Source organism: Bufo gargarizans, chromosome 6, assembly GCF_014858855.1.
Source record: "Bufo gargarizans isolate SCDJY-AF-19 chromosome 6, ASM1485885v1, whole genome shotgun sequence".
NCBI classification, from domain to species: Eukaryota; Metazoa; Chordata; class Amphibia; order Anura; family Bufonidae; genus Bufo; species Bufo gargarizans.
Window position 1 is genome coordinate 134,367,620 of NC_058085.1, and position 27,302 is coordinate 134,394,921.

A 27,302-nucleotide genomic window follows, 5' to 3' on the forward strand; every position below is an offset into this window, starting at 1 on the left:
TTAAAGGATATGACTGAGATTTTCATATGGATGGCCTAGCCTCAAATTTCTCACCTGATGGTTGTTACAGTGTATCAGTGCAGGGAAAATGTATCATCTTGCAGACTCTTTAGCTCACATAGGTTTTCCTACACTGAGCACAATTTTTAGCAAACCCTCAGCTGTGATGATTAAATCCTGAAGCAACCCTCCAGTTCAAGAAAACAAAACAAAACAGATTAACTGGGGAACAAACAGAACATTTACCTGGTGGTCCAACTAAAAAAGTCAAGTGAGCCCGTTTGCTGTGCTAAAAGTCCAAAGGAAGAAGTAGAATGCTGAACATGGTGTGACTTAAGAAAACCATCCACCTTGTCTTTGTGAAAAAAAATAATAATATTAAATAGAATATTCACATATCGTCTGTTAGGATGTGATAACATTTTTTTAATGGTAGAGTCTCTTTAAATCATTTGGAGTACTTGTATGTAGGCCATTCCTTTTAGATATTGGTGGCCCCACCACTTGTCCTGGTCCTAGTAATGGTTCTAATTGTGTTTCCTCGGTTTTAACTCAACAGGAATGAGCCAGAGATCCAGCCTAAGTGCAGTACGCCGTGGTCTCATTTGATATCATAGGCTCCTTCTATACATATCCCTAATGAAATCCAAAATCAGTAAGTCTACTCGTTCTGTAGGAGACGGGTGAAAAAAATGACTATATGTAAATTTTAAGAGCTGTCACCGAAAGGTGTGATCAACAATGCCCGCAAGAGGAAAGACTCAGACTACAGATAATTATTTATGCTAATTAATGATGCGACTACTTACTCCAAACAGAAATGAAACAGATTGGCCTCAACACCACAACTTATCTGCCGTCTACTAAGTACTGCATGATTGAATTCAGGGAGTCTGGGAATATTTGTCCTTTAGATGAAGTTTTACATCATCGGAGTTATAACTCCATCAGTAAGGATGCAAGACTGATGCGTAGTTGGATGTCCTTAAAGGGTTTGTCTAGTTTCGAAAAACAATTGTCACACTGTCTAGAGAACTCTCCAACATTTTACCTCCATATAATTAAAAATAATATTTTGGTGTATTTTGTGTATTTTGGTGTAGAAGTGTTACCTAAGCTGAATTAGAAAATAGTCTGGCATCTCAGAATTCATAAATCAGGGCTTTAAAATACATACATAACGAGTGGTTGCAAAAAGACCCAAACAATGCCTACAAAAAGACTGTTGCTTCCTAAGACAGTGAAAAGATGGGAGACCCTTTCTTCCTTCTGGGCAAACCCTGATTCTGGGGTTCCTGCCTGATGGCATCTGGGTTGCCCTTGATGTTAGGTATTTGTATGGGTGCAAGCAGGGGGATAGCTATAGGAGGTGCAGGGGTAGCAGTCGCTACGGGGTCCAAGACCCTTGTAATGCATGTAAGGCATCAGTATTATAGAAAGTGCATGCTGATCAAGTTACACCTCTAGCTTGTGGGAAGGAGGTAGGTCAAGAATTTGGCTTGGGGGGGGGGGGGGGGGAGTTTAAATTGTTGCCTCAGGCAGCACAAAAACTAGGAGCTTCCCTGCCCTGGCCCCAAAGCACTGAGGGAAGGGGGGCCCCAAGCTGAACTCTTGCACCAGGGCCCATGAGCCTTTAGCTACACCCCTGGGTAAATTTCACCAAAAAATTCAATTGGTTACGTATTACATTGAGGCCTTTCAGGGGTTAATCAGTGGTAAAAAAATCTTGATTGAAAAAAATGTCACTGCGCTCGAGATTTTGAACAGTTTCTTCAATCAATGTGGCCGTGACGGCCTCTCTGCGAGCAAATGGATGAGGTGAGTATGTATTTTTTTTACTGTAATTTGGGGAAAAATTGATTTGTTACCATGGAGCACGAGGAAAACCGTCCTCGTGGCGAATCAAATTTTTCCTGAAATTCGGATCTAAGTAAATTTCTCAACACTAGTCACCACAAAAGTTCCCTCTGGGATGCAAATCCTTACATAGCAATTCCTACATACCATTCCAGCTTGTGGTATACACAAATACAGTTTCTTCTGCAATGTCTGCAATTCCTAACTGTGGGTACAGACTCCAGTAATCAGTACCTCTAGCTGCAAACTGATATGACTGGGAGCTGAAAGCTTTTAAACTCCATGAAATGTTGTGAAGTCTAAAAGGTGTAAGCATGCATTGCCCTCACAGACTAAATCCTTGCACTCACTCATTCAGCTGCTGAACAATCTCAGGGGTTCTTCTGCTACATACAATTTTAGGGGTTCTTCTAGAGTCCCCTGGGGTCAAACTTGACTGACACTGAGTGACAGGGTTGGGTGTCGCTCCTTTGTTTTAACTACTAGTAAACAGCAAGGAGATCCAAGGCCAAGAGCTCAATCTACACCTCCCTTCTTGAAACCGCATCTCAAAGACAGGATTAACCTATAATTTAGTTTATAGCCTATGGAGATAGTATAACACAGTGGAAAACCTTAAGAATATTCTTACTATGGTGGCCGTGGCCCGTGCCTGCTGGTGTCTCCTCCATGCATGGGATGCCTCTTCACCCACCCTCCTGGTCTTGTCCAGCAGTTCGGGCCTACTGCCACTCCTCTGCCTCACCTGTAGCACTCCTTCTGCTGCAGCTGCAGCCTGCACTTCTCTGCCTGGCTTGCTCTCCGCACCCGTACAATGGCACCCTAGTTCTTCCCAAGCCTATCCCTTGCCGCTCCTGGATATTGAAGGCACCTTCTCTTGTTGGAAGGTGAATCCTGAGTAAAAGGTATATCTAGAGTACTAGTCCCTGCAAAGGTTCACTTTTTTCTGCCCATGTACCGACCTACACCCAATTCTTGCTGGGCCTGTTTCATGGATTCTGACAAACTCTGCCTGCATTTGACTGCACGTTTTGCCAGACCCCTCAGTGCTCGGGTGTCTCTGGCCCCACTGGGTCAGCTGTTGACTCTAGTGACTCCAGTGGTTCCACACCCAATGATCATTACAAATATACCACATTACACAACATCTCATAAAATATTCCCATTCTATCTACTAGCAGTAGCCTACTGGGTCACTGCACCCATTCAGAGATTAATGTGGCCCCTCACTGGGCACAGGGGCCTGTTTTTTTTTTTTGTTTTGTTCCTTCCTTGTCCCCTCTTTTCCTTGTGTTTGCTATGAATGCAGGGTTGCCACACACAGGTTCTTACCACCCAGTAGCAAAGAGAATATGACCAACCAGGACTGGGCCTCTTCTGTCCAAGGGCCCCATAGCAGGCGCATCATGGTATGTCTCTATGGTATGTATATCATGTACAATATAATGATACTGGTGATTATATTCTTATTAATAGTATTAACAAAAGATACAGCTAGGCAGAGCTAATAATGTCCATGGTCATTTTTACATATCCCTTTTGCTTTATTACCTGTATTTCTCAAAATTTCCATGAAAAAAATAGCCACTTGAAAAGTAAACCTGGGATTTATCTGTAAAAGTGTATTGCGCCTCATTCAGATTGAGTGCTCGGTGTAGCAGTTCAGCCATGCTCCCAGGAGACGAGGAGTGATTACTATATAATGACAGGACTGGCTGAATGTTTTCTCCCAGCTTCTGAAGATGGAGGGAGAATTAATTAATTCTGTATTTCTGCAGATGGGGTGATAGATTCATGGAAACATCTCTCCATGTTTGGGGTGATGAGGATGCATTCAGTAGAAGAATTAAAAAATGCACAGCCTATTGTGCCAACTAAGCTGGCTGGGTACATGAGCATTATTATGTGAAGAGAGTGATATATACTTGCCAGCTTGTAAGAAAGATGTACAGGATTTTTTATTATTATTTTTTTTACAGAAGTCCCACCCTTAAAGGGGTTATCCTGGAGAAGATAATGATGACTTATCAGCGTGAGTTCCAAGTCCTGGCACCCCCGCCGCTCAGCTGTTTCATGGAGCTGCTGCAATGCAGGCTTCCGACAGCTTTCCAAAGACAGCGCTGTACATCGTATAGTGGCAGTGCTTGTTATTGCAGCTTAGCCCCATTGACTCGAATGGGGCTGAGCTGCAACTAGACCATGTGACTGATGTACAGTGATTTAACTGGTCTAGGAAGAAGATGCGGCGCCCAAAGCCTCTTCTAACAGCTGATTGGCACACTGATGATCTATCCTGAGGATAACCCCTTTAATATTGAGAAATGTCTGCCAAAATGCTCTAGTGCAGTGTCAAAGTGCCCTCATAACAGTGTCTCCAGAAGTGTCACCAATGCAGTGCCCCCATAACAGTATTCCTATAAGAAGATCTCGATGACAGTGTCTGCAGTGACCCACTGTTCCACTGCTAAAGGGTTAATGATATGGTTCACTGCTAAAGGGTTAATATTCAGATTCACTATTTTAAAATGTTCTGCTAACTGTGATTTGTGCACCCTATGAGACAGAAAAGCTATGTATGAGACAATATAGTTAAACTGACAGTCTTGGTAACTAGTTATCAGGTAGTTGACTGGTCCCATTTCCCTTGACTAGAGTACAGTAGAGAGTTCCTAGCAAGTCAAGCTAGAGTGAAGGCCTGATTGGTGTGTGCTGCAGCCAAGTAGGCAAAAAGAGAACTCTTCTCAAGGAAAACACTTTTCCTGAGAAGAAAAGCTGCCAGAAAGACAACTCTGCTTAGGATCAGTCTCTGAGGAAAGAAGCATTGGATTTCTATAGGTGGTTGAGGACCATAAAGACCATGGTAATTACTTATGGCTCCTACCACACTTTTGAGACGGACTGACCATCTCATCTAGAACTCCTTTGGTCATTTGGGAAGATTGCACGGTATATCTTGATAGAGACTTAGAGGGGAACATCCTACTGCCAACCATTTATTGAGAGCTTTAGGGAAAACTAATGTTCTATTAAATACTTGAGAACTGTGCCTATTGCTTGTATCTCTACTGAAAACCTCATCATCATTTCAGTAATAGAGACTTTATTTATTATAACCAAGCAGGCCCGGTCATTGCCTCCACCAACCAATGGCCCTGCAACTATTTTCCCACCTTGCACCCCACTATCCATCCAACACAAAGGGCACCCTGGCCACCACCAGATAGGAGGCACCAAATCCAGGGTATTCCCCAAGGAAAAGAAAGGTTCCACCCCTCCATTCACTGCCCATGTGACCTGGGAGGAGCGCTGGGGCAGGGATTAGCCACCGTGAAGACCACAAACACCGTCACCCTCAACTTGTTTCAATTGCCACCCTCATCCGCTCTGCCCTCCACATCCTCTCTTTGTGAGCCGACGTGTGGTATGTTACCATAACAGTGCCTCACTGTCTTCAGAACAGTCACAGACCTAATAAAGAGTGCTAGCAAAAAATGCCCCCATTTTCTGTGGTTGAAAAAAGGCCATGGTGGTTTATTAACCTTAAACATATTAACACATTTCAAATGACTGCACCTGTCTAATTCACTAAAGAAACCAACCAGCTATTAGCATGTCCCACCCAATATCAACCTACCCTGCAATGAATGTGCTATAAAACAATAAATGGGGAGATCCTTAAGCTACACCCAGCCCTGAAGACAAGTGAACATGGACTTTGGCTCCCTTTTCATTCTAACTAAATGTAGATAAGCTGTCTACCAAACCACATCGACAAAACTACAACCCACATAAAATCTCAAGCTAAATCAAACTCCACTTCTGCAATACTTTAAACCTCCACAAACAGTACCACTAGTTAGTCGCTTCGCATCATTTTAAAATTATGATTATATACTGTATACAATTCTTATGGATTTAGGGTTGCCACCTTTCCCAATAAAAAATACCGGTCAATGTTACACAGGTAAAAAAAAAAGGGGGCGTGGTTTAACACTAGAGGCACTGACTCCATATATGGACTCCTAAGCAGCTGGAATGCCGGCACTGCTGCGCTTTGTTCCTTCTACTTCCTTAGTCAGGCGCTTAAAGCTGAACCATTGAAGCTGATAAAATTATTATTGCCAGTGAAAAAATAAATACAGGTATCAGCAATCTTAGAAAAATACCAGATGGCAACCCTATCCACAATATACTTTTGTCAGCCGAACACACCATTCTCAGTGTGTGGTGAGCTCCTGACTTTTCCCCAACAGATGATGTTGGGGGAGGCAAGAATCGGGTGAAATTAATAATTTCACCTGATCCCTTTATTCTCCTGGGAGATAAGCCACTGCTAGAACTGTCTGGCAAGCAGCTTACTCCGCTCTCCCCATAGCATACACAGACATGTTTGGCGGAACGTGTATATGAATAGGGAAGTTGGGAAGGAGACAGCTATCGAATGTATATGGGCAGCTTAACTCAGGGAGGAAGACTCAGAAAAAAGACGATTTCCTGTCCTTTTCAGCACTGAATAACACATCAGCCCTGCTCCTCTCCTTAATGTTGCACCATTACATCATTGTGGTCAGCACCATCTTTTTCCATTTTGCAAATGTTTATACCCAAAAACTGCCAAACAATAACAAATAATACTTGAAGTGCGGTGCATAAATAACACTGTCATTCAATTCCTAAATAATACCTCTCCAAATAATACTCCCATATCCTGCCCATATTCTATGGATGCTAATCAATACAGAAGGCACTAAGATTTACCAGCTAAATACTATGCTGACTTAGAGACTAAGAACATTAACATATACATTTCATTATTTGGGCATACTAGGCCTCTCTTGCCTTGGCACTGGGTCACAACCGTACCAAATTATGAGGTCTACTTGAGATGCAAAATCAATAAGTGCACTGTGTCTTGGTGGGACAGTATAATATACAACATTATTATAGATGAGCAAATTTTAAAAAAATGCGATTTGTTCGGTTCGCCAAATTTTTCGAAAAAAATGTGGTTCGATATAAATTTATTTGTGGTGAATCACGTTAAAAAAAAGACTTTTCCGGCTGCAGAGAGCCTTTATAGTGGTGTAGAACACTGTGCCTTGCAGTAGCAAGCATAGGGAATCTGCTGTGGTAGTGAAACAATACTGTGAGTCAGTATGACATGCAGATGACCGGAGTCGCTCTTAGAATCACTGCACACTTTACTTATTTGGGCAGTCACGGGGCCAAAACTGACCAAATAACTCAAGTGTGAACGCATCAAGAAGAAGGGAACTCCTTTTACACAGTCGGCAGCTGATTCCACATAGATGTCTACAGAATCTGCTCTATTAAATGCTTATACAAGTGTGGAGAGGGTGTCAGAGTGGAGAGGGTGTCAGCAGTAAGTTTGTGTTGACGTCACTGATTATTTTGCCCTTCCTCTGATCCGTCAGAACAATAACCCCCCAAAAAATGGATCCGGTCTGTGGAGTATCCGCCTTCACTTGGTCAGCATTTGGTCAGTAATCCATCAGTATTGCTAGAGATAAAAAAATAGGAGTGGGTCCAAAACAGAGATGACACGTGAATGGCATATTTGCATGTCTTCTGTGTTTTGAACCCACTCCTGCTTTTGGCTACAAAATCATAAGCCAATTCTGATGCAAAATAGGGACCATGTAATGCAGGCCTTAAGGTGTTACATAGACAGGATCCGTTGTGCGTCTCCTTTCTCCATCCTTCTGACAGATCAAATACATGATGATGTCAGTCAGACCAAAAGGCAAAATAGTAGCCCAGTCATTAAGTGGGGAGGGTGGAAACAGCATGAGAAGTCCACAGAGTGGCCCTATGACATAGTGGTGAGGTGGAAGCAGCATGCAGAGACCAAATAGTGGCCCAATAACAGAGTCTGGAGGTGGCAGCAACATCAGAAGGAGGCCACAGAGTGGCACAATGACAGTGTGGAGGTGGCAGCAGCAGCATCAGGAGGCCATAGAGTGGTAGAGGAGGCAGCAGCAGCAGCAGCTGCTTCAGGAGGAGGCCACAGAGTGGCACAATGACAGCATGCAGGTGGCAGCAGCAGCATCAGGAGGCCACAGAGTGGCACAATGACAGAGTGTGGAAGTGGCGGCAGCAGCAGCATAAGGGGAGGCCACAGGGTGGCACAATGACAGTGTGGAGGTGGCGGCAGCATCAGGAGGCCACAGAGTGGCACACTGCAGTGTGGAGGTGGCAGCAGCAGCGTCAGGAGGCCACAGAGTGGCACAATGACAGAGTGTGGCGGCGGCAGCAGCAGCATCAGGAGGGGGCCACAGGGTGGCACAATGACAGTGTGGAGGTGGCAGCAGCCAAAGCAGCAAGAGGAGACCACAGAGTGGCACAATGACAGAGTGTGGAGGTGGCGGCAGCAGCATCAGAAGGAGGCCACAGGGTGGCACAATGACAGTGTGGAGGTGGTGAAGGCAGCAACATCAGGAGGAGGCCACATAGTGACAAAATGACAGTTTGGAGGTGGCAGCAGCATCAGGAGGCAAAATAGTGGCACCATGACAGAATGTGGAGGTGGTGGCAGCAGCAGCATCAGGAGAAGGCTGCAGGGTGGCACAATGACGGTGTGAAGGTGGCAGCAGCAGCATCAGAAGGACACAGATTGTCACAATGACAGAGTGTGGAGGTGGTGGCAGCAGCAGCATCAGGAGGGGGCCACAGGGTGGCACAATGACAGTGTGGAGGTGGCAGCAGCCAAAGCAGCATCAGGAGACCACAGAGTGGCAAAGAGACATAGTGTGGAGGTGGCGGTAGCATCAGGAGGCCACAAAGTGGCACAATGAAAGAGTCTGGAGGTGGCGGCAGCAGCCGCAGCATGAAGAGACCATAGAGTGGCACAATGACAGAGTGTGGAGGTGGCAGCAGCAGCATCAGGAGACCACAGAGTGGCAAAGAGACATAGTGTGGAGGTGGCGGTAGCATCAGGAGGCCACAAAGTGGCACAATGAAAGAGTCTGGAGGTGGCGGCAGCAGCAGCAGCATGAAGAGACCATAGAGTGGCACAATGACAGAGTGTGGAGGTGGCGGCAGCAGCATCAGGAGGAGGCCGCAGAGGCAGCAGAAATCAGGAGGACACAAAGTGGCACAATGACAGAGTGTGGAGGTGGCGGCAGCAGCATCAGGAGGAGGCCACAGAGGCAGCAGCAATCAGGAGGACACAAAGTTGCACAACGACAGAGTCTGGAGTTGCCGGCTGCAGCAGCAGCATGAGGAGACCATAGAGTGGCACAATGACAGAGTGTGGAGGTGGCAGCAGCATCATCAGGAGATCACAGAGTGGCACCATGACAGAGTGTGAAGGTGGTGGCAGCAGCATCAGGAGGAGGCCACAGGGTGGCACAATAACAGTGTGGAGGTGGCAGAATCAGGAGGACACAAAGTGGCGCAATGACAGAGTGTGAAGGTGGCAGAGCATCACGGCGGACAGGAACTCAGCTATACAAACAACCAAATACACCAGTGTCTAGGCTAGATGCTGGGGACAGGTCACCTCCTAGCACATACCTGACTTCTCTCCCAATGCTGCTAAGCCCACTTTCAGACCTTGATGGTAGGTAAGAAGTGTCCTCGTGCCTGGGCTGCAAACACCCTAGAATTCCTGAGATGGTGAAAGGGGAGAAAGGGCAGAAGACACACAAATAGCCTAGGCCGCAAACAACACAAACAGAAATGAAACTTATTTGAGCTGGAACAGACAATCCTTCCTTCCTGAATCCAAGACCAGAATGAATACTATAACCCCCACGGCAATTTAAGCCAATGACCCCACCCAGAGCACCTGAAGGAAGGCGGATCCAGCATGATTCCAAAACAAACAAAAAGGTTAGACACGTGCTGCCAATCTGACAGACCTCCGCACACCGTCCGAGCAGGACATGACACAGAGGCAGCAGCATCAGGAAGAGGCCACCTTGACAGTGTGAAGGTGGCAGCAGCATCAGAAGGCCACAGGGTGGTAAAGTGACAAAGTATAGAAGTGGCAGCAGCATCAGTAGACCACAGAGTGGCAAAGTGACATAGTGTGGAGGTGGCAGCTGCATCAGGAGAACACAGTGTCAAGGTGACATTGTGTGGAGGTGGCAGCAGCATCAGTAGACCATAAAGTTTCACAATGACAAAGTGTGGAGGTGGCAGCAGCATCAGGGGGAGGCCACAGCGTGGCACAATGACAGTGTGGAGGTGGCAGCAGTATCAGGAGAAGGCCACAGGGTGGCACAATGACAGTGTGGAGGTGGAAGCATCATCATTAGGAGACCAAAGAGTGGCACCATGACATAGTGTGGAGGTGGTGAAGGCAGAAGCATCAGGAGGAGGCCACAGGGTGGCAAAATGACAGTGTGGATGTGGTAGCAGCATCAGGAGGCCACAGAGTGGTAAGTTGACATAGTGTGGAGGTGGCAGCAGCATCAGGAGACCACAAAGTGGCTCAATCACAAAGTGTGGAGGTGGCAGCAGCATCAGGGGGAGGCCACAGTGTGGCACAATGACAGTGTGGAGGTGGCAGTAGCATCAGGATTCCACAGAGTGGCACAATGACAGTGTGGAGGTGGCAGCAGCAGCATCAGGAGGCCACAAAGTGGCACAATGACAGAGTGTGGAGGTGGCGGCAGCATCAGGAGAAGGCCAAAGGGTGGCACAATGACAGTGTGGAGGTGGAAGCATCATCATCAGGAAATCAATGAGTGTGGAGGTGGTGGTAGCAGCAGCATCATGATGAGTCCGCAGGGTGGCACAATGACAGTGTGGAGGTGGAAGCAGCATCAGGAGGCCACAGAATGGCAAGGTGACGTAGTGTGGAGGTGGCAGCAGCATCAGGAGACCACAGAGTGCCAAATTGACATGGTGTGGAGGTGGCAGCAGCATCAGTAGACCACATAGTGGCAAGGTGACCTCATGTGGAGGTGGCAGCAGCATGAGGAGACCAGAGAATGGTACAAAGATAGAGTGTGGAGGTGGCAGCAGCATCAAAGGGAGGATGGCCACAAGGCGGCACAATGACAGTGTAGAGGTGGCGACAGCATCAGGTGGCCTTAGAGTGGCACAATGACAGTGTGGAGGAGGCAGCAGCATTAGCATGAAGAGGAGGCCACAGGGTGGCACATTTTCAGAGTGGAAGTTGCAGTAGCAGCATCAGGAGGCCAAAGAGTAGCACCATGACAGAGTGTGGAGGTGGTGGCAGCAGATGCAGCATCAGGAGGAGGCCACAGGGTGGCACAATGACAATGTGGAGGTGGAAGCAGCAGCATCAGAAGGACACAGAGTGGCACAATGACAAAGTGTGGAGGTGGTGGCAACAGCAGCATCAGGAGGAGGCCACAGGGTGGCAAAATGACAGAGTAGAGGTGGCAGCAGCCAAAGCAGCATGAGGAGACCACAGAGTGGCACAATAACAGAGTGTGGAGGTGGCAGCAGCATAAGGAGGAGGCCACTGGGTGGCACAATAACAGAGTGTAGAGGTGACACCAGCATCATCAAGAGGTCACAGAGTGGCACAATGACAGATTGTGGAGATTCGGGTAGCATCAGCATTAGGAGGAGGCCACAGGGTGGCACAATGACAATGTGGAGGTGGAAGAAGCATCAGGAGGCCACAGAGTGGCAAGGTGACATAGTGTGGAGGTGGCAGCAGCATCAGGAGAACACAGAGTGGCTAAGTGACATAGTGTGGAGGTGGCAGCTGCATCAAGAGACCACAGAGTGGCAAGGTGACATTGTGTTGAGGTGGCAGCAGCATCAGGAGACCACAGAGTGGCACAATGACAGAGTGTGGAGGTGGCAGCAGCAGAATCAGGGGGAGGTCACAGGGTGGCACCATGACAGTGTGTGGAGGTGGTAGTAGCAGCATCAGGAGGCTACAGAGTGGCACAATGACAGAATGTAAAGGTGGCGGAGGCAGAAGCATCAGGAGGAGGCCACAGTGTAGAGGTGGTGGCAGCAGTTTTAAAAGGAGGCCACATGGTGGCACAATGACAGTGTTGAGGTGGCAGCAGCAGCACCAGGAGGCCAAAGAGTGGCACCATGACAGAGTGTGGAGGTGGCAGCAGCAGAATCAGGGAGAGGCCACAGGGTGGCACTATGACAGTGTGGAGGTTGTAGTAGCAGCATCAGGAGGCTACAGAGTGGCACAATGACAGAGATAGCAGCATCAGGAGGAGGCCACAGTGTAGAGGTGGCGGCAGCAGTTTTAAAAGGAGGCCACAGGGTGGCACAATGACAGTGTGGAGGTGGAAGCAGCAGCAGCATCAGGAGGCCAAAGAGTGGCACCATGACAGTGTGAAGGTGGCAGCAGCATCAGAAGGACGCAATGTGGCACAATGACAGTGTGGAGGTGGCGGAAGCAGCAGCATCAGAAGGAGGCCACAGGGTGGCACAATGACAGTGTGGAGGTGTCAGCAGTCAAAGCAGCATGAGGAGACTACATAGTGGCACAATGACAGAGTGTGGAGGTGGCAGCAGCAGCATCAGGAGGACACTGGGTGGCACAATGACAGAGTGTGGAAGCGGAGCAGCAGCAGCATGAGGAGGATGCCACAGGGTGGCATAATGACAGTGTGGAGGTGGTAGCAGCAGAATCCGGAGGACACAAAGTAGCACAATGACAGAGTGTGGAGTTGGCGCAGGCAGCAGCATGACGAGGAGGCCACAGGTTGGCAAAACGACATTGTGGAGGAGGCAGCAGCAGCAGCATCAGGAGGCCACAGAATGGCAAGATGACATAGTGTTGAGGTAGCAGCAGCATCAGGAGACCACAGAGTGGCAAGGAGACATAGTATGGAGGTGGCAGCAGCATCTGAAGAAAACAGAGTGGCAAGGTGACATAGTGTGGAGGTGGCAGCAGCATCAGGGGACCACAGAGTGTCAAGGTGACATAGTGTGGAGGTGGCAGCAGCATAAAGAGACCACAGAGTGGCAAGATGACATATTATGGAGGTGGCAGCAGCATTATGAGACCACAGAATGGCACAGTGACATATTGTGGAGGTGGCAGCAGCATCTGGAGACCACATAGTAAGTCCGGTGACAGATTGGGGAGGTGAGTGGCAATACCAGTACCAGCTGAATATGGTGGGTGAAAGAAGGAGCACTTGGCATCAGATGTGTGGCATCAGGCTGACGGCAGCATCAGAATAGTAGCTGAGGCAGAAAGCCAGAAGAAATCGGTCTCTAAACACCATTTAGTGTAACCATGGATGATCTAGTCTGATGCATCAGGCATTGGTGGGTGGAAATCCTGTCTGATCCACGCCGGATTCATTTTGACAAAGGTCAGTATCATCTCCACATTTTGGGTGGACAGGCAAGTTCTTCTTGGGGTAACTATGGCCCTCACCGCACTAAACACCCGCTCTAATGCCACACTACTGGTCGGGCAGGACAGCTTTTCCAGGGCAAACTGTGCAAGTTACGGACACAAGTCCAGTTTGGCTGCCCAGTAGTCCAGCAGATCCTCAATGTGGGGTGGCAGGGTGCTGTCCAAGTATGCCACCACCTGCTGGTTCAAGTCCTGCTCCAGGTCTAGCTGCTGCTGCTGCTGGTGAGTAGTTTCTTCACTAGGCGGGTAAAGAAAACTGCTCATCAGCGACTCTAGACTGAAGTTGCTTCTGCTGGAGCTGGAACTGCTCCTACCACCCCACCCAGCCATGTTAAAGGAACGTGAGCTCAGAGGGCCCCCCAGTCAGACCTGCAAGAGGATGGACGATGGTGCAGATAGGCAGCGGCGAACTGACTACATAGGATGTCTCTATAGTACTTCAGTTTTTTCTCTCTCTCAGCAGGTGCAAAAAAGGCCCAAATTTTGGACTGGTAGCGAGGGTCGAACAAGGTGGAGAGCCAGAAGTCATTCCTCTGCCGAATGGTGACAATTCGGCTATCACTACGCAAGCGAGCATGCATCGTGCAATTTGTGCAAGTGACTCGGAGGGACTCCCCGCCTCCATCTCCACTGCATACTACCACAGTGTGTCTGGGTCCTCTGCCTCATCTTCCTCATCGCCCTGTAGCTCCTGTGGCTGCTCCTGCTCCTCCTCTCCTGTCACCTGTGTAGAAAAACCAATTTCGCTACACATTGCTTGTGCTCCAAAGTCCTCCTCCTCCAGTTCAGCCCCCACAGGGCTCATGTGGCTGTGAGATCTTGGCGCCACGCCTCCAGTCCCCTGACCATCCAGATTTACCAGCATCTGTTCCAGGACATGAATCAGTGGAATGACGTTGTTCATCCCATAGTCCTGGCGACTGACAAATAATGTGGCCTCCTCAAAGGGCCTAAGCAAACGTGAGGTGTCACGCATGAGCTATGAGCTGCCACTGGCTGACATCGAAGTTAAACATGGGAGTACTCCTGTCTGCTTGGATCATAAAGAAATCGTTTACGGCCTTTCTCTGTTTGTATAGTCGGTCCAACATATGGAGGGTGGAGTTCCAATGGTGGAAACGTTGCATATCTGCTTATGTTGTGGGATGCCGTTCTGCCGCTGCAGCTCAAAGAGGGTGTGCTTTGTGGTGTATGAGTGGCTGAAGTGCATGCAAAGTTTTCTGGCCATTTTTAGGATGTCTTGCAGATGGGTGGAAGACTTCAGGAACCGCTTGACAACCAGATTGAACATGTGTGCCATGCAGGGCGCATGGCTCAGTCCTCTCCTTAATGCAGCGCCGACACCATGTTCTTCCCGTTGTCGGTCAACCTGGTTCCGATTTTGAGTTGTCACGGAGAAAGCCAGAATTCTATTTATTGATGCATCACACGGAGCATTTATTCCCCTGTGTGACTCCGTTCGCCCTGGCAAATGATGTGCAGAACAGAGTGACTGTTCTGTCCCCACATGAAGGCGAATGAAGGTGTAACTGATAATGACCTTGTGACTGACCTACCTTCGTATCCAAGCAGTGGAGCAGACCGGACCGGCAGATGCTCAGGTTAGATGGACCCAGACGTAGACATGAGGATGCAATCAAACGTGGGTTTATTTGATCCGGAGCAGCAACATACGGTTATACAATACAGGGATGCAGTAGCAGTGTAGATGCTGTCATGTGGATGTCTTCCTGAGGCTAACTGCTGAGGCAACTGCTGGTCAAAAACTGATGCCTTAACAAGCCAGGATGTGTGTCTCCAGTCACAAGAACCAAGGCTGCTAAAACCACGCCCAGCAGAGAAAAACTTTATAGATAAGGAACAAGGCGTGCAGCATACAAATTCCGGCCAGCAGATGGCAGCAGAGAAACAATACGTAGAAACAACATAGTAAAAGGAGATATAATAATACAGTGCATTAATTAAATTTGAAAGAAACAGCACAGTGACACCGCCGTGCCCTGCACATGTGGTATGCTGGAGGGGCACTGTGAATTGTGCCTGCAGTGGAGGCTGAGGATGAGGAGACAGAGGCGGACATTGTCGCAGGACCAACGGCGTGAGAACGTGGAGGCAGAAGCGGCGTCACCTGGCCAAGTTGCTGGTGTGGCTGTGCAGGAACCATTCACTCAGTGGGCTGGAAAGGACATGTATTGTCCCTGACCATAGTTACAGATCCACACGTCGGTGCTGCCATGCAATTTGGCAGACACCGACAGGCTTAAGGACTGGCCCACCTTCGGTTCTACATACGTGTGCAGGGCTGGTACTGCCTTTTTGGCAGAGAAATGACAGCTTGGGACTCTCCACCTAGGCTCGGCACAAGCCACCAGTTCTCTGAAAGGTGCAGAGTCCACCACTTGGAAACTGCAGCACCAGCAACTTGGCCAGGAGCACATTCAGCTTCTGCGCACGCATACTGTTGTCTTTTGGCAATCACTTCGGTGATTGATTGCTAACGGAATATCTGACTATGAGTAGGAGCAGGAGCATCAGAAACAGCAGATGATGGGAAGGACAGACAGCTCCCTTCGGCTGAGGCAGTGGAACCTTGACTGACTGAAATCGGGTGCGTGCCACTCATATCGAAGCAACTGATCTCCCAGGCCACTTTATGGTGACACTGCATATGTTAATGCAGGGCCGTGGTGCCAACATTGGCACCCTGGCCATGTTTCACCTTCTGCCCATAGATTCTACAAATGGCCATGTTCACCTCCTCTGGCGGCTTAACAAAAAACTGCCACACCGCCGAGTAGGTGATTTTACCCCCAACAATCTTCACTGACTGACTGCTATCGCCTCTGCTTCCTTGAACCCCTGCACCACTACTTTCCTGGCAGATAGGCTCCTGCGAAGCGGGTGGTCTACCCCAGGCAAATTTGGCACCCGACCTCCCACTGCTCCCACCCTGCTGACTCCCTGCCACACTAGCGACTTGCTGGCTCTGCCACTGCCTCACTGGCAAGCTGCCACTCTCTTCTCCTTATGATGAAGTCCCTAATTCACCCGGCTTTTAAGTGCAATCAGCTACATCATCAAGTACTGTCTGCACGTCACTGATGTCCTCCTCAGCGGTGTCTGACCGCTCGCAACACCAGCTCCCACGCCTCTCTCCTCATCACTACTTACCCGCCTACCGGAGGAAGCGGCAGATGTCTCCTCCACATCTTGGCTGGTCAGTAGCTGCTGACTGTCATCTAGTAGCTTGTCCTCGCTGTAAAGTGGAGCTGAGCCCATGCAATGAGCAGGACCGTGCCGTTCGTGACGCCAATTGCAGCGTGCGCAGGGTACAGTCTCAGGGCCTTATAAGGTGTTGCAACTCACGCACCGGGTGAGGAATGCCAGAGTGGTGTAATGTCTCTGTATAGTAGTAGGTATAGTGTCAACGGTGTCTCCTACCTTGGTACGGCTGGACTCCTGGATCCTGGCTCACTTGCAATAAATGAGTGTGTTGCTAGTAGGAGTAATTGAGGGTTTTGGTAGCAATCCAGAGTTGGAATATAATTCAACTTGTCTTTACTAGAGGCAGCATTAATCCATATGAGATACAGCAATAGTCTTGGGTCCCAGCAGGTATTGGCAATGTATGGCAGGGATCAATATCTCTTCTGCTTCTATCGTGTGCCTGGAGCTCTCTTGCAGGATTAGTCGTCTGCTTATGGATCTGTAATATGTGGCAGGAATCTATATCTTCTGCTCTGTCTATCTTCTGCTGTGTGTAGGACTGACTAGCTGAGGAGGACTTTGGCTTCTCCTGGTCTCTGGATGTTACTCACAGTTATGCTCACAGGGATTGGTTCTTCCTGGAGATCTGGAGGTGCTGCTTGCTTGTCACCAGCTGAGGCTGAAGGCTCAGACTGGGAATGCTCTCTGGTCTCAACCGAGACAAGGTCCTGGTTTGGGATCCCTGTTTCTGGGAGCTCCTACCAACACAGCCTTCCCCTAGCAGGGGTGGCTGGCACACTAAGTCCTCATGCACACGACAGTTTTTTTTCACGGTCCGCAAAAACGGGGTCCGTGGGTCCGAGATCCGTGACCGTTTTTTCGTCCGTGGGTCTTCCTTGATTTTTGGAGGATCCACAGACATGAAAAAAAAGTCGTTTTGGTGTCCGCCTGGCCGTGCGGAGCCAAACGGATCCGTCCTGAATTACAATGCAAGTCAATGGGGACGGATCCGTTTGATGTTGACACAATATGGTGCCATTTCAAACGGATCCGTCCCCATTGACTTTCAATGTAAAGTCTGGAGTTCTTTTATACCATCGGATTGGAGTTTTCTCCAATCCGATGGTATATTTTAACTTGAAGCGTCCCCATCACCATGGGAACGCCTCTATGTTAGAATATACTGTCGGATATGAGCTACTTCGTGAACCTCAGATCCGACAGTATATTCTAACACAGAGGCGTTCCCATGGTGATGGGGACGCTTCAGGTTAGAATACACTACAAACTTTGTACAAGACTGCCCCCTGCTGCCTGGCAGCACCCGATCTCTTACTGGGGGATATGATAGCACAATTAACCCCTTTAGGTGCGGCACCTAAAGGGGTTAATTGTACTATCATATTCCCCTGTAGGAGATCAGGGCTGCCAGGCAGCAGGGGGCAGCCCCCCCCCCCTCCCCAGTTTGAATATCGTTGGTGGCACAGTGTGCCAACCACCATCGGCCCCCCTCCCTCCCTCTATTGTATTAAATCGTTGGTGGCACAGTGTGCCAACCACCATCGCCCCCCCCCCTCTATAGCAGTAACATTGGTGGCAGTGTGCGGTCTCAACAGTAGAAGATTCATACTTACCGGCTTGCTGCTGCGATGTCTGTGTCCGGCCAGGAGCTCCTCCTACTGGTAAGTGAAAGGTCTGTGCGGCGCATTGCTAAAGAACTGTCACTTACCAGTAGGAGGAGCTCCCGGCCGTTCACAGACATCGCAGCAGCAAGCAGGTAAGTATGAATCTTCTACTGTTGAGACCGCACACTGCCACCAATGTTACTGCTATAGAGGGAGGGGGGGGGGGTGGCGGGGGGGGGGCAATGGTGGTTGGCACACTGTGCCACCAACGATTTAATACAATAGAGGGAGGGAGGGGGGCCGATGGTGGTTGGCACACTGTGCCACCAACGATTTAATACAATAGAGGGAGGGAGGGGGGCCGATGGTGGTTGGCACACTGTGCCACCAACGATTTAATACAATAGAGGGAGGGAGGGGGGGCGATGGTGGTTGGCACACTGTGCCACCAACGATATTCAAACTGGAGAGGGGGGGGGGTCTGCCCCCTGCTGCCTGGCAGCCCTGATCTCTTACAGGGGAATATGATAGTACAATTAACCCTTTTAGGTGCCACACCTGAAGGGGTTAATTGTGCTATCATATCCCCCTGTAAGAGATCGGGTGCTGCCAGGCAGCAGGGGGCAGTCTTGTACAAAGTTTGCAGTGTATTCTAACTAGAAGCGTCCCCATCACCATGGGAACGCTTCTGTGTTAGAATATACTGTCGGAAATGAGTTTTCACGAAGTGAAAACTTAGATCAGAAAAAGCTTTTATGCAGACGGATCTTCGGATCCGTCTGTATGAAAGCAACCTACGGCCACGGATAACGGACACGGATGCCAATCTTGTGTGCATCCGTGTTCTTTCACGGACCCATTGACTTGAATGGGTCCGTGAACCGTTGTCCGTCAAAAAAATAGGACAGGTCATATTTTTTTGACGGACAGGATACACGGATCACGGCCTCGGCTGCAAAACGGTGCATTTTCCGATTTTTCCACCGACCCATTGAAAGTCAATGGGTCCGCGAAAAAAAACGGAAAATGGCACAACGGCCACGGATGCACACAACGGTCGTGTGCATGAGGCCTAACTGTAACTTCCTTTCCTCCCCATGAGGCAGGATGTGGAAACATTCCACACCTCCTCAAAGAGGGGGTCGCTAAACTGGAATGTACTATTCCAGTCTAGATATGCTAAACTCACCTAAAGCTCTGCTGACACATTGCTGCCACCTGCTGGTGTACATGGAAATTACAGCAAATATATAAAACAGGCCTAGAAAATACATATAATGACAATAGATTATGCGGACTGACAATACACTTACACTTTACATGTGGTAGCTGGGAAAAAGAGTTTGGTAACATGTTAAACCCACAGCATATAATACTTCTCTGGCTGAGGGAACAGAAAAGGACAGAGGCAGGTTGAGGACAGGTGAGGGCACAGGGCCTGCTCCCGGGCCATGTCAACTAAGGGTTGTGTCAGACAAACCCAAAGACTCTTGGCTGGGGGTGTCTGATGTCACTTGGGACAAAGTGGATGAACGAGTCAACCATTCAAGGACCGCTGGGTTGCTGGTCAAGACACGACCACTAGATGACACCTGGAGCTCAGGCCTCTCGCTGCGACTCCTGCTGCCATGGCCCCTGACTCTGCTGTGGCCTGTGCCTGGGCCAGAAACATTTAGGCCTCTGCCACTCCCCTGTGCAGGGCCTGGCACTTCTTTGTCTGACACACTGTTAGATCAAATTAATAAATAAAAAGGAAATTGAAACACCCCCAAAAAGTCTGTAATTTTCTCACTTCACCACACAACGGCTAACAAGCCCTTTTTTCCACTAATACACGCCAAAAAGGGCTTTAGAACATATAACTGCACCGTTGAATGGCAAATATACAGTATTTTTCGCTTTATAATATGCACCTGATGATAAGACGCACCTAGGTTTTTGAGGAGGAAAATAAGAAAAAAAATATTTTTAACCAAAAGGTGTGCTTTTGGTGGATTTTGAACTAATGGGGATCTGTGGATGACACTGTTATGGGGATTTGTGGATGACGCACTGTTATGGGGGCATCTGTGGATGACACACTCTTATGGGGATCTGTGGATGACACTGTTATGGAGATCTGTGAGTGATACTGTTATGGGAATCTGTGGTTGACACACTGTTATTGGGGATCTGTGGATGACACATTGTTATGGGGATTTGTGGGTGACGCACTGTTAAGGGGGCATCTGTGGATGACACACTGTTATGGGGGATCTGTGAATGATACTGTTATGGGGATCTGTGGGTGACACTGTTATGGGGATCTGTGGATGACGCACTGTTATGGAGATATCTGTGGATGACGCACTGTTATGGCAATATCTGTGGATGGCACTGTTATGGCGATATCTGTGGATGACGCACTGTTATGGAGATATCTGTGGATGACACTGTTAAGGGGGGATTTGTGGATGACACTCTTATAAGGGGGATCTGTGGATGACACATATATTGCATCTTATGCTATATATGTGTCATCCACAGACCCCCCCATAAAAGTGTACCTGTGTAAATAGTGACCCCCAATACACCTGGCTCCACTTACAGCAGTCTTCATATCTAAACTGCAGTCATGTAATCCTTAACCTCTTGGTAAGCTTTGTTAAAGTAGCATAACAATGCTCCAGACTAAAAAAAATAAACAGGAGCCATTGGCTCCTAAACTGAAAAATTTTGAAGCCAAATTTAATTTTTAGTCACCAAATTGAAAATATAGATAATTATAATTAAAAAAATGACTTGGAGAAGATGATACGCAGGTCACAGTAATGAGCCAGCACTACATATTAGGGTTGTCACGATACCAAAATTTTGATTCGGTTTCGATACCATAAAAAAGTATTGCGATACTCGAAACCATGAAAAAAATAAAAAAAAACACCATTCCGCATTTTATGGAACGGCCGGCCCATAATACAACAGTTCTATCCTATTTTTTTGGGGGGACAAGGTGAAACAGTTATTATTTTTTTTCTTTTAAGACGTTCACCTCATAGGAGATATTTTTTAATATTTTAATAGTTTGGACTTTTCGCATGTGGCGATATGTAATATGTTTATTTATTGTTTATAGAAGTAAATTTGGGAAAGGGGGCGATTTCTACTTAATATTTTAGTGTTTGTGTTTTTTTAAACTTTTATTTTTTTTACACTTTTTATTTACTAACTATTAGCCCCCTTAGTGGATACATTCCTTGTCCTATTCACCCTAATAGAGGGTGAATAGTACTTCACACTCTCCCTGCTGCCCTGTGCTTTGTGCACACAGCAGCAGGGAGATTAGCATGGCAGCCACGGCTTCAGTAGCGTCCTGTCTGCCTCTTCCACTCTGTCTTTTCATGGGTGCCAGTGGGACAGGGGGGAGGGAGAGACTGCTTTCTCCTCCCCTGTGCTGCTGAGCGAACGCCTGCGCTGGGACTGCGGGGCAAGGAATTATTGGCTCCCATGCCCCACCGCAATATTCAGCTACAGTGCGGCAGCCCTGTGGCAAATAGCGACAAGGCTAAAAAGTCTTGTCGCCATCTGCAAATTTTAAGGTGCATTAGCGACCATTTGGGTTGTCATCTGGAGCGCTGCGTAATGGTCTGTAGTAGTACTCACTATCAAACTACCGTAGCAGGCCTGCCGGCAATGTAAATCACTCTGTCAAACATCTACTCCTCCCACTTTACTAATGAAGCAGGCAGAGCAGGTGTGTGATGGTGTAACATAGTAACAGTTTATAAGGCCGAAAAAATACATCTGTCCATCCAGTTCATCCTGTTATCCTGCAAGTTGATCCAGAGGAAGGAAAAAAATATAAACTGTGAGGTAGAAGAAAATTTTCCCCACTTAATGGGAAGAAAATTCCTTCCCGACTCCAATCAACCAATCAGATAACTCCCTGGATCAACGACCCCTCTCTAGTAGCTATAGCCTGTAATATTATTACGCTCCAGAAATACATCCAGGCCCCTCTTGAATTCCTTTATTGTACTCACCATCACCACCTCCTCAGGCAGAGAGTTCTATAGTCTCACTGCTCTTACCGTAAAGAATCCTCTTCTATGTTTGTGTACAAACCTTCTTTCCTCCAGACGCAGAGGATGTCCCCTCGTCACAGTCACAGTCCTGGGAATAAATAGATGATGGGAGAGATCTCTGTACTGACCCCTGATATATTTATACATAGTAATTAGATTTCCCCTCAGTCGTCTTTTTTCTAAAGTTGAATAACCCCAATTTTGATAATCTTTCTGCCTACTGTAGTCCACCCATTCCAGTTATTACTTTAGTTGCCCTCCTCTGAACCCTCTCCAGCTCTGCTATGTCTGCCTTGTTCACAGGAGCCCAGAACTGTACACAGTACTCCATGTATGGTCTGACTAGCGATCTGTAGAGTGATAGCACTATGTTCTCATCTATGCCCCTTTTGATGCACCCCATTATCTTATTGACCTTGGCAGCAGCTGCCTGACACTGGTTTCTACAGCTTAGTTTGGTGTTCACCGAAATTCCTAGGTCCTTTTCCATGTCAGTGTTACCCAGTGTTTTACCATTTAGTATGTACTGGTGACTTGCATTATTCCTTCCCATGTGCATAACCGTACATTTGTCAGTGTTAAACCTCATCTGCCACTTATCTGACAGTTTAGTGTCATCTGCAAAAATTTATATTTTACTGTGCAAGCCTACTACAAGAACATTAATAAATATATTGAAGAAAATAGGTGACCCCCGAGGTACTCCACTAGTGACAGTGACCCAATCTGAGTATTTACCATTAATAACCACCCTCTGTTTTCTATCATTGAGCCAGTTACTTACCCACATACAGATGTTTTCTCTCAGTCCCAGCATTCTCATTTTATATACTAACCTTTTATGTGGTACAGTGTCAAATGCTTTGGAGAAGTCCAGATATACGACATCCATTCATTCGCCGCTGTCAAGTCTAGCACTTACTTCTTCATAGAAACTGATTTTATTATTTTGACATGACTGATCCCTCATGAAGCCATGCTGATATGGCGTTATTTGCTTATTTTCCTTGGGGTACTCCAAGATAGGATCTCTTAGAAAACCCTCAAACAGTTTACCCACAGCAGATGTTAAACTTACTGGCCTATAGTTTCCGGGCTCTGATTTTAGACCCTTTTTGAATATTGGCACCGCATTTGCTATGCACCAATCCTGTGGAACACTCCCTGTCAGTATAGAGTCCTTAACCTCTTACGGACACAGGGCGTACCTGTACGCCCTGATGTCCGAGTCCTTAAGGACACAGGGAGTACAGGTACGCCCTTAGTATTTCCGATCACCGCCGCTCTGCTGTGGCGGGGACCCGATGGGTGAGAAGACAGCCCGATGCGGTGCAGAGGCTGCCCAATGCCTTGCACGGCATCAGGACCTGCCTTCTACGGGAGCCGAGGAGATCCAGCCTCAGGCAACCTGTTAGTGTATGACTCAGTGTCATATACTAACAGGCAATGCATTACAATACAGATGTATTGCAATGCATTGCAGAGGGGATCAGACTTCCAAAAATAAAAAAATGTGTTTTCAATAAAAAAAAATTCCCTTAATTTTATAAAAAAAAAAGAAAAAACACACATTAGATATAGTCGCGACCTTCTCTATAACAATATCACATGAACTAAACCCTCAAGTGAACACCGTAAAAAATTAAAAATAAAACGGTGTCAAAAAAGCCATTTTTTTGTCACCTTACAATTTTTTTTTTTAAACCTATGGCTTTCAGAATGTACCCTAAAATAGTACCAACAAAACTGCCACCGTATCCAGTAGTTTCCAAAATAGGATCACTTTTTTGGAGTTTCTACTCTAGGGGTGCATCAGGGGGCTTCAAATGGGACATCAGGTCAAAAAAACTGTCCTGCAAAATCTGCCTCCCAAAAACCATATGGCATTCCTTTCCTTCTGCGCAATGCCGTGTGCTCGTACAGCAGTTTACGACCACATATAGGGTGTTTCTGTAAACTACAGAATCAGGGCAATAAATATTGAGTTTAGTTTGACTGTTAATCCTTGATTTATTAGCGGGAAAATATTATTAAAATGGAAATTTGCCCAAAAAGTGAAATTCTGAAATTTCATCTCAATTTTCCATTAATTCTTGTGGAACACCTAAAGGGTTAACAACGTTTGTAAAATAATTTTCTAAAAGTGTAGTTTCTAAAATGGGGTCATTTTTGGGTGGTAAGCCTCACAAAGTGACCTCAGACCTGAACTGGTCCTTAAAAAGTGGGTTTTGGAAATTTTCTGAAATATTTCAAGATTTGCTTCTAAACTTCTAAGGCTACTTTCACACCTGCGTTAGGTGCAGATCCATCTGGTATCTGCACAGATGGATCCACACCTATAATGCAAACGCTTGTATCCATTCAGAACGGATCCGTTTGCATTATTCTTTAAAAAAAAAGTCTAAGTCAAAACGGATCCGTCCTGACTTATATTGAAAGTCAATGGGGGATGGATCAGTTTTCAACTGCACCATATTGTGTCTGTGAAAACGGATCCGTCACCATTGATTTACATTATAAGTCAGGACGGATCCGTTTGGCTTTGCATCGCCAGGCGGACACCAAAACACTGCAAGCAGCATTTTGGTGACCGCATCTAGAGCGGAATGGAGGCGGAACGGATTAACATTAACATTTATCAACATTAAATTTTAGTTGCCAGATTTTTGACCATTCCTCTAGTTTTCCTAAGTCCTTTTCCATTTGGTGTATCCCTCCAGGAACATCAACCCTGTTACAAATCTTTGTGTCATCAGCAAAAAGACACACCTTACCATTGAGTCCTTCTGCAATTTCGCTGATAAAGATGTTAAACAATATGGGTCCCAGAACAGATCCCTGAGGTACCCCACTGGTAACAAGACCTTGGTCTGAATATACTCCATTGACTACAACCCTCTGTTGCCTGTCCCTCAGCCACTGCCTAATCCATTCAACAATATGGGAGTCCAAGCCCAATGACTGCACTTTATTGATAAGCCTTCTAAGTGGGAGAGTATCAAAAGCCTTACTAAAGTCTAGATAAGCGATGTCTACTGCACCTCCGCCATCTATTATTTTAGTCACCCAATCAGTGATAGCTAACAATTTTGCAATAGACTTTATTTAGCCAAAACGTTTATTTTTGGTAGAAAACTGGGGCTGAAATGGCCCTTAGCAGCACTCTTCAAAAGAGCGTTGCTAAGGGCCATCCGTCTCCGATTAGAAAAGACGGGCTGTAAAGCCAGACGCTATGCTTCTGCCTCCTGTGCTTCCCTGGGAGACAGAAGGCTTCGCACAAGAGTCTTAGGAGTTAAAATTACATTTATATTCCCCCTTTCTATGCAATATAATGCTCTGTTATATTCACTGTCCTGCGATCCCTGTGATAATAATTCATGAATCAGCCGCCGGAAGTAGAAGCACTGTGCGCAGTGAGCCGCCGGCTGCTTCATGAATTATTATCACAGGGATCGCAGGTCAGTGAATGTAACGGAGCATTAGATTGCATAGAAAGGGGGAATATAAATGTAATTTTAACCCCTAAGACTCCTTTGCCCAGCCTTCTGTCTCCCAGGGAAGCACGGGAGGCAGAAGCATAACGTCTGGCTGCACAGCCCGTCTTTTCTAATCGGAGACAGATAGTTTTGAAGAGTGCTGCTAAGGGCCATTTCAGCCCCAGTTTTCTACCAAAAATAAACATTTTGGCTAAATAAAGTCTATCGCAAAATTGTTAGCTATCACTTGCCCTACACTTTAGAAAAAAAAATATAAAATATGACAGTTATCCTTTAAGGTGAAAACGAACGCGGTTAAATATCAGAAATAAGGGTCTGGCTATGACATTACTTAATTCTCTTGTTATGCTGGTGTATGCCATCCGGTCCTGGTGATTTGTCTATTTAAATTTTTTTAAGACGCCGCTGTACTTCTTCCTGGTTCAGACAGGGCACTTTTAATGGGGAATAAACTTTTACATTCTGCATTTCATCTGACAGTTTATTTTCCTTAGTGAATACAGTGGAGAAAAAAATATTTAATAGCTTTGCTTTCTCCTCATCGCTCTCTGTAACTCCCCCCACATTACTCTGTAAAGGGCCGACACCTTCAGATTTATAATTTTTGCCATTTATATAAATGAAGAACATTTTAGGGTTAGTTTTGCTCTCTTTGGTAATTAATCTCTCGGTCTCTAGTTTGGCTGCTTTTTTTTTTATATATATTTTTTATATATATATTTTTTTCCTTTCAGTGCTTCCTCGCTACCCTCCTGTTTTAGTTATTTAAATGCTTTCTTTTTGTCATTTATTGCTTTCTTTACATTTTTATTTATCCACATAGTTTTTCTTGTTCCTTAATCTTTTATTTCCATACGGTATGAACCTCTCACAGTTAGATTTTAGGATGCTTTTAAAAATATCCCATTTTGTGGCTGTATTTTTATTTTTGAGGACTTTGTCCCAGTTAGATAGGCCTATGGCCTCTCTTAGTTGGCTAAATTTAGCTTTTTTGAAGTTTGGTATTTTTGTTCCTCCCTGAAGAAACACTCTTTTGGATGACAATTGAAAGGTTATTACTTTTAATAATAAATTGCAGGATATACTGGGAGTGGTAAATGCTACTAGTGTTTCGGTTGCAGATCTGGCCTCCTCCCTTGCAGTAGTACAAGGGGATGTTACTATAATAAGGGATGAAATGACGAAGCTGAGGGTAAAGGTTAAGGAACTGGAAACCACGGTAAATTCTGTCACTGTAGAGAATGGGATACTAAAGAATAGACTAGAAGAGGTTGACGAAGACCGTGCTTGGTTAAGAAGGAAAATGGTAGAGCTGGAGGATAGGTCTTGTAGATATAATTTGCGATTAGTAGGTTTCCCGGAAGGGGTAGAACAGGATAATCCGCCGAATTTTGTTCAGAAGTGGTTGGTAGAAAGTTTGGGTTCTGACTACGATGCATCCTCCTTTTGTGTGGAAAGGGCCCATAGAATCCCATTCAAAAAACCCCCTCCAGGTGCCCCCCCTAGGGCAATTTTAGCAAAATTTGTATGTTCAAAGGACCGTGATTGGGTTCTTAGACGAAAAAGAGAAAAATCTGAAATATATTTTGATAGTAATCTGATTTCAATATTTCCTGATTTTTCCCGAGACCCAAAACAAAAGAAGATCCTTTTCCGAAGTTAAAAAAAGATTTCAGCTAAGATTAAATATTCAATGTTATACCCTGCT